Source organism: Perognathus longimembris, chromosome 5 (genome assembly GCF_023159225.1).
Source record: "Perognathus longimembris pacificus isolate PPM17 chromosome 5, ASM2315922v1, whole genome shotgun sequence".
Classification (NCBI taxonomy): Eukaryota; Metazoa; Chordata; class Mammalia; order Rodentia; family Heteromyidae; genus Perognathus; species Perognathus longimembris.
Window position 1 is genome coordinate 61,902,267 of NC_063165.1, and position 15,504 is coordinate 61,917,770.

At 41.7% G+C, this 15,504-nt stretch overlaps 1 pseudogene; it reads left to right on the plus strand.

Annotated features, from left to right (window-relative positions):
- Positions 1-14,773: 14,773 nt before the first annotated feature.
- On the plus strand, positions 14,774-14,874 carry LOC125352157 (annotated as a pseudogene).
- Positions 14,875-15,504: the final 630 nt, after the last annotated feature.

Genomic DNA, 15,504 nt, shown 5'->3' on the forward strand with positions numbered 1-15,504 from the left:
TAGGACATTAGACCCTTCTTAAGTCCTTGGAACAGCCCTGTATTCGTTATACAAAAGGCCTCAGGTGAGTGGAGAATGTTACAGGATCTAAGAAAATTAATGAGCGGATAATTCCCCCAGAGACCCCTTTGTGAGGGCTGCTGTGGATCCCCTCCATTCCTCGGGATCAGGTTTTTATTGTAATATACATCAAGGACTGTTTCTTTTCCATTCCTCTTGACCCACAGGACTGTGAGAAGTTTGCCTTCTCCTTCCCCTTGGTTAATTACCAGGGGCCAGACCAAAGGTATGAGTGGGTAGTTCTACCCCAGGGCATGGCTAACAGTCCGGCCTTCTGTCAACATTATGTGTCACAGGTCCTCCAACCTCTTCAGACCAGGCCAGATATTATTTTGTATGTCTACATGGATGACATCATTATTGGGGTGGCAGATGCCCAAGTGCTGGAAGCTGCCTATAGGAGGCTATGGATACTCCTACAAAGGGGAGGATTCAGACTGTATATCCCTTTAAGGTTTTGGGGGGCTGAACTTAGATTCTGTTTGCCCCCTTAAGCCCCAATTATCCTTCCAGTCATCCTATACCTTGATGGAGTTGCAAAAACTGTTAGGTGAGATTAATTGGCTAAGACCTTGGCTTCACCTGCCTACCGAAGAGGAAGAGCTGCTTCTGCTTTTTGACACTCTAAAGGATAAAGCCCCCACTGGTGTTATTACAATAACTCCGTCACTTCAAGAAATATTTCTGGGGGCTGGGGATATAGCCTAGTGGCAAGAGTGCCTGCCTCAGATACACGAGGCTCTAGGATCGATTCCCCAGCACCACATATACAGAAAATGGCCAGAAGCAGCGCTGTGGCTCAAGTGGCAGAGTGCTAGCCTTGAGCGGGAAGAAGCCAGGGACAGTGCTCAGGCCCTGAGTCCAAGGCCCAAAACTGGCCAAAAAAAAAAAAAAAAAAAAAAAAAAAGAAATATTTCTGAAAATCCAAACGGCCCTAAATATGGCACAGTTGGCTCGTTATAGGCCCGAATGCCCCCTTTGTCTTTGGATCCTTCCTGGCTCAGAGCTTTCCTCAGCTGTTATTACCCAGTTAGGCGAGCCTCTCCAATTGGTGCATACATCAGTAGGAGGAGCTCCCAGGGTTTATTCACAGCTAGACCACCTAGCTGACCTGGTAATTAAGGGCAGGGACACCTCCCTGAGGCATTATGGGTGGGATCCTGATGTGTTAGTTATTGCCTACCGGCTGTCAGAGTTTGAGTGGGTTAGAAGAAACCACAACTTGGTGTCTAGCACCTTGGAGGGTTTCATGGGGAAGTTAGATTGCCATTATGGCACTTCAAGGTGAGTGACCTCATTTTCAAGGCTACAGTGGACTCCCCCCTCCCCATACTTTTATCTACCAGACCTCTTATCAAATCTGTAAGTGTTTTTACAGATGGAGGAAAGGCAGGGTCTGTCGTGGTGGTATACTCCGCCTCCTCCCCTGTCAATAGGAAAGAAAACACCCACTACTTTGAGCCGGTTACAGGGTCTGCACAGTTTAAGGAGCTGTATGCAGTTTCCCTGGCACTAACCCATGTTCAACAGCCGATGAACCTATTTTCTGACAGTTTGTATGTAGTCAATTTGTTACCAACCCTAGTATCCTCATATATTAAATTAGATAGAAATTCAATTAGTCCTCTGATGATCCAAGTCAGGTATTTACTAAAACAATGGGCTGAGCCTATATTCTTGCAGCACCTTCATGGACAACGAGGACTACCTGGGAACCTGGCACAAGGTAACCAAATGGCTGATCATCTGGCCACTAATGGGACTATTATAGCTACAGCCATTACACAGCCTCAAAATCTTCAAATGGCTCAAGGACTCCATGAGTCTATGCATTTAAATTGGAGAGAGTTACATCAAAGATTCCTTTTAGTTCCTGTGAAGGACTTGAAAAGATCATAAGGACATGCAGATCATGTATGCCATTTCTGCAGGTCCCAGCTCTGCAGTCTCCTGGAGTTAACCCCAGAGTCCTTAAGCCTAATGTTATCTGGCAAACTGATGTAACCCACTATGCTCCCTTTGGGAAGTTAAAATATATATTTATGTCCATAGACACCCATTCACATGTGTGCTGGGTAACTGCCCATTCGGGTGAAAGGGCCCGGCATGCTGAAAGCCACTTTCTACAATGTTTTGCTATCCTGGGGCTTCCTCTACAGGTAAAGACAGATAATGGACCTTGCTTCATTAGCAAACCATTGCAGACATTTTTCCAAATATGGAACATTAAACATACCACTGGAATACCATACATCTCGAGGGGTCAGGCCATAATTGAGAGGCATAATAAGACCCTAAAGGACCAATTATTAAAACAAAAGTGGGGGGGAGCAGTCCCCATGACCAGTTAAGGACAGCTATGTTTACATTAAATACTTTAAATCTTTCCAAAGACCATCCTCTGTTGGCTTTTCAGAGGCATTGGTCAAACCAGACACCTTATTTAAAGGTGGAAGTCTGTTGGAAGAACCCCCTCACTGGAGCATGGCGAGGTCTGGACCCACTTATCAGTGTGGGAAGGGGCTTTGCATGTGTCTTCCTGATTGGGGATCCAAGCCCAATTTGGATACCAGCTAGAGACTTAAAGTATTGTTCATCAGAACAACCACCCAAGAGCACTCGCTCTTGAGGAATGTCTTCTCCTTGTTCTCTCAAGGAACAAACAAAGACCATGGTGGATTTCCTCCTGCTCCTCCATGGAAATACGGGAAGCCTGCCTGTGTGCATCAGTGGTGGATGACATCGGAGGCAGCCAGCCTCCCTTCCTCCCAGTGCCCGGTCCTGCTTGCTTCCTGGACTCTGCCTTGGCATCTTTCGTGGCACAATATTTTTGCTGTGGCGATATTGCCTGCAGCTTTGCACAAAAACTGGAACGGAGTATTGCACTATTGTTTCCCTTTTGCCTTTCCCCTGCTGCTGAGCTTAGGGGTTACCGTTGGAGGGAAATAGGCGTTGATGGTTTGGCACCTTGCTTCAATGTTTATGATAAAATGTTTACTAACCACATGCATTAAGTTACCAGCACCTTGGCTGCCGTGGACCTCCAGAGTCACCAGAGCCTGAACCTGCTTCTACCTCACTGCCAGAGAAGGAGAATCCTGCCTGTGTTACCTTGAGTGGCGCAGAAACAGACTAAAAACTCCCATTTTCCCTGGACTGAGCCAGATGGGTAGCTCTCTCATCTACTACCCTTTCTGGGAGAGGCCCCCATTTGCCTTATGTTTACATTTGCCTTATGTTTACACCTGCCTTATGTTTACATCTGCCTTATGTTTACATTTGCCTTATGTTCACATTTGCCTTATGTCTACATTTGCCTTATGTTTACATTGCCTCCTGCTAGGACAAATAGATCTCCCATATTTCTTAAGCAATAAGCTAGGGCTGTCCAGCCAATGGTGGTCCTTTGCTTTTAGCCATCTGGAAACCCTATGAGGTTGGTCACATCACCCACCAGGACGCGCAGCCTACCGGGGTGTACAGGCATGAGGCAGAAATAACAGGGCTTTCTCTTGAGTGCCAATCCCACTCTCCCCACTCTTCCACTGGGCTGGCAGGCCCTGCAGGTAGGTTTGCCTGAAGAGCTAGGGTGTTAGCCAATGATGGGTATGACCTCCCATGGTGGGGGGGTGTTGAACCTGGGTAACTGCAGTCGAAATCAGGACACGGGGGATGCAAGGCGAGTGAACCAATGCATACTTTATTCCAAGAGGGCCAGGGTTTATATAGGGTTAGAAACCAATTTTACAATTACAGGGTAAAAGATCAATACAGCATGACATATGTCTCAAATACAGAAGTGGAGGAAATTTCCTACTGTGAGGGCAGGAACTTGATACAAATGCCTTTCTAATAACAGGAGGTAGTGACTACAAAGATTATTGATATCAAAACAAGGAACTGTATACAACAGAGGTAGAACTAATTATCTCCTAGCTACTATCTCCTTAAGGCTAGATAACATCAATCTTGACTTCTCCAAATACTTGTGAAATAACAGTGAGGAGACTTTCCTGTTTATAGTGAGAATCTAGTGAGGAGACTTTCCTGTTTACAGAGAGAATCTAACACTAAAGGCAGCTGGTCTAGCAAGTCTCCTAAGGGAGACTTGCTAAGTAGGGGGAAAGAGGAGATTCTCACAACAACTGGTGGCTTCCTTTGGCCCACAAACACCAGAAACTCCTTTCTGGGAATGTGTTCCCAAGGGCCTATTAGTGTGCTAATGAGGCATCAGAGTAACCGTGCCGGGGCTAAACTTTTCCACTGGTTGGAGACTTTAATTCTCCAACAATTCCCCCTTTTTTATTAATTTTCCACAGCCGCTTCTCTAGAAAGTTTAAGGGCAGTGAGTAAAACATCAGAGGAATTATTCCTAGTGTAACGCTTCATTATAGCTAAGATAGAACAATATCCTAAGAAAAAGACACATATCATAAGTATTAAGGCAATAGAAGCACTTCCAACACTATGGGTAATACTTTGCCACCACCCCCTAGGGTCTAGTCCTTCTAAGGTCTGAGCTAGTCCTTGGGCTATGTCATCAATAGAGGAGGCATCTGGCAATTCCTTTTGAAAAGCTTAAAAAACCTCCCTGTACAAGCTTTGTTCACTTAACGTACCATTTAGTAGGGCTCCATCTATAAGCATTTGTATATCATTCCATTCATATTCAGAGGCATTATATTTATAAGGTGTTACACAGACATGACTAGAATTCCAATCGCAAGTCAAAAACAATCGTTGCTGTAAAGCCAGATATTTCTGTCCAAGCCAAAACACTCCTCCTTTAACAGCTTCTATCTCATCTTGAAGGTGGGCATTTACTTCCAGCTGGTGCTGCCACAGATTGTGGGAGTCCTGGTGCCACTGCACCATAAAGTCATGAGTTTGTACAGATTGTCGCAATGCGGCTCCGGATACTGCTGCAGTTGTAGCAATGGCAATCAGTCCAACAAGTCCTGCAATAATCAGTCCAATGGCACAACGACTCCTCCTCAGAAGCCGCTTGAAAAACTGCATTACCAATCCTTGTACAGGTCCTCCAGCCCAGGGACGATGCATGCAAACAGGAACCCAAAGGGAGTTACGCTGGGTTAAAATCATGATCCTATCTTGACTAAAATTAAAGGTGACATTGTTATTCAAGCAAGTATACAATTTACAATTTATGCTGGTAATGGCATTCTTAGTTATGTTTATGGGGCCGACCATCAGTACTTGTGGAAAATGAACACAAGCAGAGATATTGTAGGTCTTTACAACTGTGAATTTGTAGGAGGCCGAGGATCCTTTAGTTCCTGAGTAAGTTCCATTGGCCAGCAATACAGGAGCCAGAGAAGCTGCTAATTTCCAGAGATGACGTTGTGGAGGAAATAGCCTGTTTCCATGGGCGAGAGCAGGCCAGGGGTCACTAAAGCCTGCTCCAAACCACCCTAAAAGCTGTTTAGCAGACATGGCATTGGACATGTTCATAGATAAAGTAGGGTCACAAGATGAGTTATATTCAGTGCAGTTTTTCAACCACACACCAAAAGGTCCCCAATCATACCAAGTATGCTGGGATGTATTCCAAATACTTGGAAAAATTCCTCGACAACTTTCCCAATGTCTTTCAGTAGGTATGAGATCCCACAGACCAGGAAGACAGTCTAATCAGCCGAGTTCTACTGGAGTTATATGAACCTCCATGCTGAATCCAATATTGATATCTAAAAGGGTAACATGGGGAACGGCCTTGACAGATAGCTTTAGAGAACTGAGAATAAGAGAAGTTAAATGATCTTTTCTCTTCCATAGGAAAGACTGGAATGCCAGACCCATAGGGGGAGAGAGTAAATTAGGAATAGATGTAAAAACAGAGACAGGGGCTTTTGTCCATAAATATGGACGTAATAAAGGAGGGTTAGAAAATATAGGCCCAATACATTACCTCTGATGTAGCCCCTACAGGTTACCAGTGCACACCTGTCCATTTGAATGGCCTTATCACTTGAATGAGAATGTCTCACCCCCTTGATGGACAGAGGGGTGTTTGTTGCTGGATCCACTGGAGCAGGTGCTAGAAAGATGGGCTGTCTTCTGTAGAAACATAAGCATACCCTCGCCCCTGGGTTAACTCCCCGGGACCCAATCTAGCCCAACCCCTAGCCCAACCCCCAATCTATTCCAAACTGGCTGGGGTTTGTTTTGCATAGGCAGAGCTAGGAAGTGTTGCTCAGCTCTTGCTAAAACATCTCCTTGAGGCAAATTTAAAAAGTTAAGGACAAATAGTGCTTCTGCAATAGCAGCTCGGGCTGTTTTATAAATACTTTTCATAGAAGTTGCATATCCCTCAGTACTATCCATACTCCCCCTCTTTAGTTTTTTAATTTGCGTTTTTAATGTATAATGAGCTCTTTCTACTATACCTTGACCTTGAGGATTGTATTTAATTTCTGTAACATGAAGAATGTTATGAAATTCTAAAAATTTTCGTACCTGTTTACTGGAATAAGCTGGTGCATCGTCAGTTTTTATTTGAGAATGAATCCCCATGACTGCGAATGTTTCTAGTAAATGTTGAATGACATGAGTCCCTTTTTCCCCTGGTAGAGGTGTTGCCCAAATAAAAGAAGAATGTGTATCAATGGATACATGCACATATTGTAAGCGGCCAAATTCAGGGATGTGTGTTACATCCATTTGCCATATTTTATTAGGAGCCAATCCTTGAGGATTCGCACCGTGGGGAAGAGTTCGCAGATGCAAGGGTCTGCAAGTAGGACAGTTAGCAATGATTTGTTTAGCTTGTTTAAAGGGAATTTTATAAGTAACATGTAAATGACCTGCATTAGAGTGCCGGGCAGCATGATCTTCTGCTGAGGCAAAAGAGACTAAAGCATCTACTTTAGCATTACCATATGCCATAGGACCTGGCAAATTAGAATGAGCTCGAATATGGACTGCATACAAAGAGTGTTGCCTCTGGCGCAACAGGTTCTGTAATTGTTTAAATAGTGAACTTAGTGGGGGTTTTATTTGAGAAATAACAGCAGAGTATATATTGCATAAAACATGTGCTGCATAAGCAGAGTCAGTAATTAAATTAAAAGGTATCAAGAAATTTCCCAGAGCATATATAATATGCCTGTAACTCATTTTGTTGTGCTGATTGCCAAGGGGTAAAGAAAACTTGATATTTATCTTCTGTCCAGAAAGCACATTTGTTATTTTTAGTACCATCTACAAAAACATTGGGAGCATTTAGAATGGGCTCAGAGAGTAAAATATTATCAATAACATAAGTTTGTCTTTGAAAAAATTGCCAAAGAGGACTAGAAGGTAAATAGTATAAAATTTCCCCTGTAAAGCCATTTAAAGCCAGAGGGAGAAGATCAGAGGTTTGTAACATAAACTCAAACTGCTGTTTAGGTATAGGGGTGATAATGAAGTAGGCGTCTTGCCCACTGATTTGCAGGCATCTCTTACGGCCTTGCATGATAATGAAACTGATCATCTCTGGATAGGTGGATAACGTTTTGGAGAAAGTGTGTTTGGTATATATCCATTCCAAAGGCTTATTGTACTGAGCTAGCACCCCTGTAGGGTAGTCTTTGGTAAGTAAAATTAGCAACCCAATAGGGGCAGATAGGTCTACCCAAGCTAAGGAATTTTGAGCCAGGGCCTTTTCCACTAGAAGTAGCTCCTGACGTGCCTCATCAGTTAATTCACGGGGGCTTTTTAAGTCCGAATCTCCTTGAAGGATGGAAAATAGATTATGCAGCGCATATGTGGGAATTCCTAAGGAAGGGCGAAGCCAATTGATGTCCCCTAATAACTTTTGAAAGTCATTGAGAGTTTTTAACTCTTCAGTACGGATTTTTATTAATTGGGGGGTAATTACTTGTCTTCTAAATATCCCAGACTTAAATGGTTCTTCTGTTTAAATGAATTTTATCAGGGGCAATTATTAAATTATACTGTTGAAAGTCTAAGGCAAAATTTGTAACAATTTTGATACAATATTTTTATTAGGTGCAGCAAATAATAAATCATTTTATTGAAAACCTGTAAAACAAACTGGAGTAGTAATTAAACAATCATCTTGATAGCCATCGTTTTCCTATATCCAACTTAAAACAAACATTTTAAATTTTATATCTCAGAATACATTTTTGATCTCAAGTCTTTTACCAAGCCTGGCTGTATTAAAAGAAATCTGGAGCCTAGGTATCACCCATTGCTTCATGCTGCTTGTTTTTCACTTCCAAATTTCTTATCTAGAAAGGCATTCTAAAACCTTTTAAAGTAGAGGCTTTCACACCTTTACCTCAGCCTGTATTTGCATAGAAAAACTGAAGCCCAGGGGGCACATTGCCTCCTGGTTGTCTGCTTTAAAAGAGCCATTTTCCTATATACAGAGAGTTAATGAAAGTTGTGTACTTCTATCCCCCATTAGTTTATATACTTTAAAATATTTACCTGATTATATGTGACTTAAGATAGTTAATCTTACTGTTACAGTACAGTTTACACTTAAAAAATTTAGTACCTGATTTGTTAGAGTGATACCCAAAACAATTGTAACAAGAGTACACTTAGCAGTGTGCCCCAGAATTATAACCATGAGATTTCAGAGTTAGCATATTTGCCTTTTTAATACATCCAAATTGCAAACCTGTACAGAAATCGAGTTATATCAGGTAAATAAACTTTTAACTCTCCTTTAAGATATTCCAATTTTAATCCATCCTAAGGGGCAGTTTTAGAAGTATCAGTCAAATCATACATTTTACCCTGAGGTTTCCAATGTTTATACCTGAAAACAAAAGAAATAAAAGAAAGGCCTCCATTGGCCTGTCCTATAGAATGGGCCTATCTCCATCCTACTCCTTAGAGCTTGATGAACTGCCTTGGGGCCAGCTTGCCCTCTCCCACTATGAATGGACGCCACCCTACGGCTGTCCCATCACGTGGATCGGCTAAACTGTACTTTTGTCAGTTTACCCCTCACTACTGAGGATAGGTTAAAGGGCCCATGCTAAGTTCTTATTTATTTATTTATTTATTTATTTTTAACCATGAATTAAAGAATTTTTAACTATAGTTTCTTTTAAAATAAATAATCCTTTAAAGCTTTTGGTAATGCCCAAATTCGATGATCTTTTGAAGTTTAAAGTTAAACTAACCTATTTTTACATCATACATTTTTAATCTTGAACACATTCACACCCACATACATCTGTGCGCACGCACACACACATACATACATTCACATATGTAGGTATTAATGTAAACAGAACTTAAAAGCAGTCCAAACAACTATCAGCCGTACATTTTTTAGTGGCAAAAGGTATATTTTCCAATCTTACTCTTGTAATGACCAAAACTTAAAACAAAACCTTTAATGAATGATTTTAGCATTGTTTAGTCTTATTCGCTAGGGCCTATTAGTTTTAGCAAAGTATCTTAGCATACTAAACACTGAAGATAACTGGGTTGGGGTCCCCTGGAGTATTACTGAGTCCACCTAGCACTTGACTCTTAGTGTTTACTCTCAGGCTAAGATTAGCCTAGCCGGCTGTTTGAACTCAGCTCTTAGCAGCCTGCACTTTTTCTGTCTTCTAGCAGAAGGAGACACAGTACCTAGTAAATGTTTTGCCCATAGACATGTAAATGGACAACAGAAATAAGGGAAACAAAAGTTTATGTTTAAATCTGGTACCAATCTCAAAGACAAAACTAGTCAAGACAAAACAGGACATAGAAACAGAGGCTTTTACGCCTTGGATGGCATGTCCAGCGTCCACAAGCTGCCAGCCAGAGTGATGGAAAGTCCATAGGGCCCTGAAAATTTTCAGGGGGATCCTCCCCAGTGGAGATTTCCATCCCCTGGCAATCAACCTGCCGAGGCCGCCCACCAGAGGACTTTTTTCCCAATTTAGCACTCCACACGAAACACAACTAATCAAACAAGGACAAAGACACATGAAACATGTAGCGCAGGCGCAAATTAAAAGTGCAATTGCAGTAAAAATTCTCTTGAGAAGTAAAAGAAAAATCACTAGTCCTTCCCCAATTCCAGGCTGATGGACTAAAACAGGGAGTGTCAGCTCCCCTGCTAGTGCCTGGTTGTAAAGAAAAGATGATGGGGAAGCCTCCTTCACTGGAAGGGAGCCATGAGACGGCCCCGTATTACAGCTGTCCTAAGTTAAGTGACCCTGGTCAATATCTTGTTAATGAGGGGGCTGTGCTACACCTCCGGTTGGAGGGGGTTGAATGACAGGAAAAGTTTGATAGCAAGAGAGAGAAGCAGAACCATAGGACTTAGATTAATTAAAGTAAAAGTGGGCTCCGCGGCCACAATTATTTGTTCTTTACTTTCACCTTCCTGACTGCCCCTGGCAGATCGAAAGAGCATCTGTAGCACTTTGACTGCACTGCTGAGCTGCCTAAATTAGCATCATTCTCTGAAGGAGCATAGGTAGAGGCTGAAGGCTTATTTGATGTTAATTTTTCTTTAACAAAACTGACAGGAGATAGTTCAGGTGTTGCCATGTCTTTTAGCTCCTGCCCAATTTGAGTTTTTACCTCCCCGGACAAATTATAAGCCTTCATAGCTTTTTCCACGTCAGCCTCTGGCTCAGCAGCTGATGTTATGATAGCGTCAGGAGACATCATGCTCACGGCTGCATGTATTAATGCCCAAACAGACCAAAATGTAACTGGAACCTTGTCTCCACACCGATATTCATTTTCCATATTATTCTCTACTCGTTCCCAGACTTCTAAATCTAAAGTATCTCCCTCTGAGAACCATACATTATACTCCACTACCTGTACACACTCATCTCTTTGTGAACACGAGACCATAGCTCCGTCCCGTTTCAATACATGGTGGATAAAATTAGAAAATGGAGTTGGTTTAGCTTGTCCCATAACCCCGTAATTTTTTAAGAATAGGAGCTCACCACACAGATCCCTTGTCTCCTGTGAATTACACACAGATCCCTTGTCTCCTGTGAATTAAAAATATCTCTCACCTCACTCGAGAGCTCGGCAGTTCCGCAATCTCCTGTGGATCAATTGTCAGGTCCCTGGGTCCGGACGCCAGATGTTGAACCTGGGTAACTGCAGTCGAAATCAGGACACGGGGGATGCAAGGCGAGTGAACCAATGCATACTTTATTCCAAGAGGGCCAGGGTTTATATAGGGTTAGAAACCAATTTTACAATTACAGGGTAAAAGATCAATACAGCATGACATATGTCTCAAATACAGAAGTGGAGGAAATTTCCTACTGTGAGGGCAGGAACTTGATACAAATGCCTTTCTAATAACAGGAGGTAGTGACTACAAAGATTATTGATATCAAAACAAGGAACTGTATACAACAGAGGTAGAACTAATTATCTCCTAGCTACTATCTCCTTAAGGCTAGATAACATCAATCTTGACTTCTCCAAATACTTGTGAAATAACAGTGAGGAGACTTTCCTGTTTATAGTGAGAATCTAGTGAGGAGACTTTCCTGTTTACAGAGAGAATCTAACACTAAAGGCAGCTGGTCTAGCAAGTCTCCTAAGGGAGACTTGCTAAGTAGGGGGAAAGAGGAGATTCTCACAACAACTGGTGGCTTCCTTTGGCCCACAAACACCAGAAACTCCTTTCTGGGAATGTGTTCCCAAGGGCCTATTAGTGTGCTAATGAGGCATCAGAGTAACCGTGCCGGGGCTAAACTTTTCCACTGGTTGGAGACTTTAATTCTCCAACAGGGGGGCAACCTAAGACAGGTGCATTCTCGAGTAAGGCACCTCCTGCTATTTGAAAATGGAAGGGGGAGATGTGGGGCACTTGCTTGCAGCTTTAAGAGGCTGTCCTAGCAGGCCCGCCTCATCTCCAGCCCTGGGGCCATGTGGCTCCTAGCCCCGCCTGCCTTCTCCAGGTCCGGAACTGGAAAGGCGGCTCTAACCAGCCCCGCCTCCCGCCTCAGACCGGGTGTGGGCCAAGATGGGCCAAGAGGTGGTCCTGGGGGCCGTGACGACTGCCATTAGGGCAAGTCCTATGATGTCACTCTTGGAGGACAGCCTAACTAGCCTATCACCATGCCTAGCTAGCAGCTCCAAATCCCTCCCCTTCCTGCTGTCATTACTGCTATATAAATCCAATCCCAGAATAAAGGCCTCCGATGTTTGCTTGAATTCTCCCCGAATCACCTGTGTGTCCTGTGTCCTGCCTTAAACATAGGGGGGCTTGGGTTGGGCGGTTTCGTGGCTCTTTACCTCTTCTCAGTTCTACCCCCCTGGGATATGCTCCCTGCTTCCCCCGCGGGACAGGGGAAGCGCTCGGAGCCGAGTGTCCCTGACATATGCTGTCCTATAAATGACCAATTTATTTTTTTTATTTTTTTAATAGAAAAAATATTTTTATTTATTACCTATTAATAAATACTATTAGAGAGAGAGAGAGACTCCTTGGCCACAGCAAGAATTGAGTGCTAGCCCAGTAGACAAAGACAGAGCAAATGGCATTATACTCTTTTATTTTTAGTGTATTTTTAGAATCTTAAAGTAGTTGTATTAAGATGCTGCTATTAAAAAAAGCAGTTTATGAAGACAATGCATCTTGATCAATGTCACCCCTTTCATCATTTTCTAGATCCTTCCATTTCTTTGCACATGACACAATATCATTCTTTCCACAGGATGAGTAAAATTCTGTTATGTAATTTTCTTCATCCATCTATTAAAGGGCACCTGAGCACCATACTTTGGCTATGATGAATAATATTGCAATGAACATGGTTACCCAGGTGTCTTTACTGTATCCTAGTTTATAATCTTTGAGTAGAATTGCTAGATTATTGTGTAGTTCTTTGTTTAGATTTTTTTTTTAGGATCTTCTATACTACTTTCCAGTGTGGTTGAATAAGTTTACATTACTCCCAGCAGTGTACTAGGTTTCCTTTTACTCACATCCATGCTAGCATCTATTATTGTTCATATTCTTGATGATGTCCATTCTAACAGAAGTGAGATAGGACCTCAGATCTTTTATGTAGCCCAGGCTGGTCCTCAAGATTCATCTTCTTGTCTCTATTTCCAGAGTTAGTTGGGATTGCAGGTGTCTGGTACCATGCCCAAATTGCTTCCTATTTTAAAACTGTCAGGTTTCTATGAATATAAATTTCCCCATAAGCAATGATAGCTATCATCTTTTTGTTGTTGTTGCTGTTTGTCATGGGGCTCAAACTCAGGGCATGGGTACTGTTCCTGAGTTTTTTTGCTCAAGGCTAGCACTCCATCTCTTTGAGCCACCACACCACTTTTGGTTTTCCAATTTTTAATTGAGGAAAATAATCTCACCTGTGTGGGCTTTGAACTACAATCTTCAGATACCAGCTTTCTGAGTAGTTAGGATTGCAGGCACAAGTCCCCAGTACCTGCCTGGTATCATCGTTTTTAATGTATACTTCCCAAAAGTATGACAAAATACTAGCCAGCATCTCAGACTATGTCCTTCTTTGTAAATACTATCATTGTATACGTACTTAAGATTAATATTTGAGTAGGGTAGTACATTTATCAGAACTGATCAGCATCTTTACAAAAAAGGAAAAATAAAGGGACACATGCAGAGAGAAGATATTAGAAGAAGATATCAGAACGGTTAAAGTACAAGACAAAGAATTTGAAAATTTAATAGCCATCACCAGATCTAGGGAGAAGTAGGAGGAGCAAAGCCCTTCTGGCACCTGGACTTCAGACTTGTATTCTCCAAAGCTGTGCGACTTCATATTTTGTGCTGTAAACTGCTCACTTTGTTATTCTTTGTTCCAGTCACCCTCAATACCAAATGTAACCATCTTTACCAGCGATGTAGTCTATGAACCGTCCATATAATTTAATAGTAGAGGATTTTTTAATAGATGATTCAATTTCGATTTTTTTTGTTTTGTTATTGCCTTTTAAATTGGAAACTAATTTTTTAGTTTGTAATGAGAAGAATAACTGAAACTTTGGATTAAAACTTCAGAATACAATGAAGCCCCAGAGGGGAAGTAGTTTGCCAAAGATAGTATGTAAAAGAAACAGTTAAAACAGAGATCTGTGGCTGCACCATTCTCTGTCTTTCCTCTTGCAAACATTTCAATTGTTTGTAAAGTTGGGGTTTTTCAATTGTTGCAAAGTCCTTTTTTGGCCTAGATTATTTCTCTTTGCCTCTTTCTTTTTCTGTTTGCAGTGACATTTTAGTGACTTGCAATGCAGTATATGTTTAGTGGAACATTGCACAAAGCTCAGGTTGTGCTGAGGAATCGAACCCAGGGCTTCAAGCATGCTAGGCAAGCACTCCTTTGCTAAGCCATATTCCCAGCCCTCAGTGAACATTTACTAACTGTGAGAGGAGACGAAAGAAGACTTAAGTTTATATTTTTTAGTCATAGGTTTCTGCGAAGTGAGCAAGTGTTCTCACAAGCTACAGCTTGAGCAGTTCTGCTGTTATTTATTCTCTTGTAAACTATAAGCAAATATAATAAAATATGTTAGTAATTACATTAATATCAAATAACAATATAATATATGATAATTAAATTTGTTAGAGATCATATTTTTTGTTTATATTTGTTGAAGAATCCAATGTTGAAATTTAGCATTATTTAGCATATTGGGGAGGCAGTAGAGTAAAAAAGAGCTGACTAGAGCATCAAGAAGCTGAAGGCAATACAAAGCTTGCTGCAGCAACATATACTGTGTACTAAGATTGAAATGAGGCAGAGATTACCATGGCTCCTGTACAAGGATGATAAGAAAGTTGCTGAAGCATTCCATATTTTAAAATACTGCAGGGGCTGGGAATATGGCCTAGTGGCAAGAGTACTTGCCATATATACATGAAGCCCTAGGTTCATTTCCTCAGCACCATATATATAGAAAAGTCCAGAAGTGGCCATGTGGCTCAAGTCACAGAGTGCTAGCCTTGAGCAAAACGAAGGCAGGGATAGTGCTCAGGCCCTGAGTTCAAAACCCCAGGACTGGAAAAAATAAATAAATAAAATACTGCAAATGTATGGCTACATGACAAGAAAAGGAAAAACCAAACGTGCAGAGATGACCTCTCAATTTTTAGAAGTCTAGGACTACATATAGACTATAAAGAAATGACAATATATACATTAGTGGCTCCTAAGATATTATTGTTTTTCTCCTCAGTACATATGTAAGGAACTCAGTATGCTGAGCAGTTTTTTAGTTTTAGGAGATATTTTGAGATATTTAACAGATTCAAGCCCAATTTTAATTGATGCAACACACCAGGAAGGTGTAGAAAATACTAGAAATGTGCAGAGGATGAACGAGGTGGAGGAACGCTGTTTTCAAACCTATTCTCCTTTGTCTGAGTTCATAGCCTTCTTTTGGTTTTAGGTATAGCCATGTAAATAAGTTGTAGCCATGTAACATTGGCAG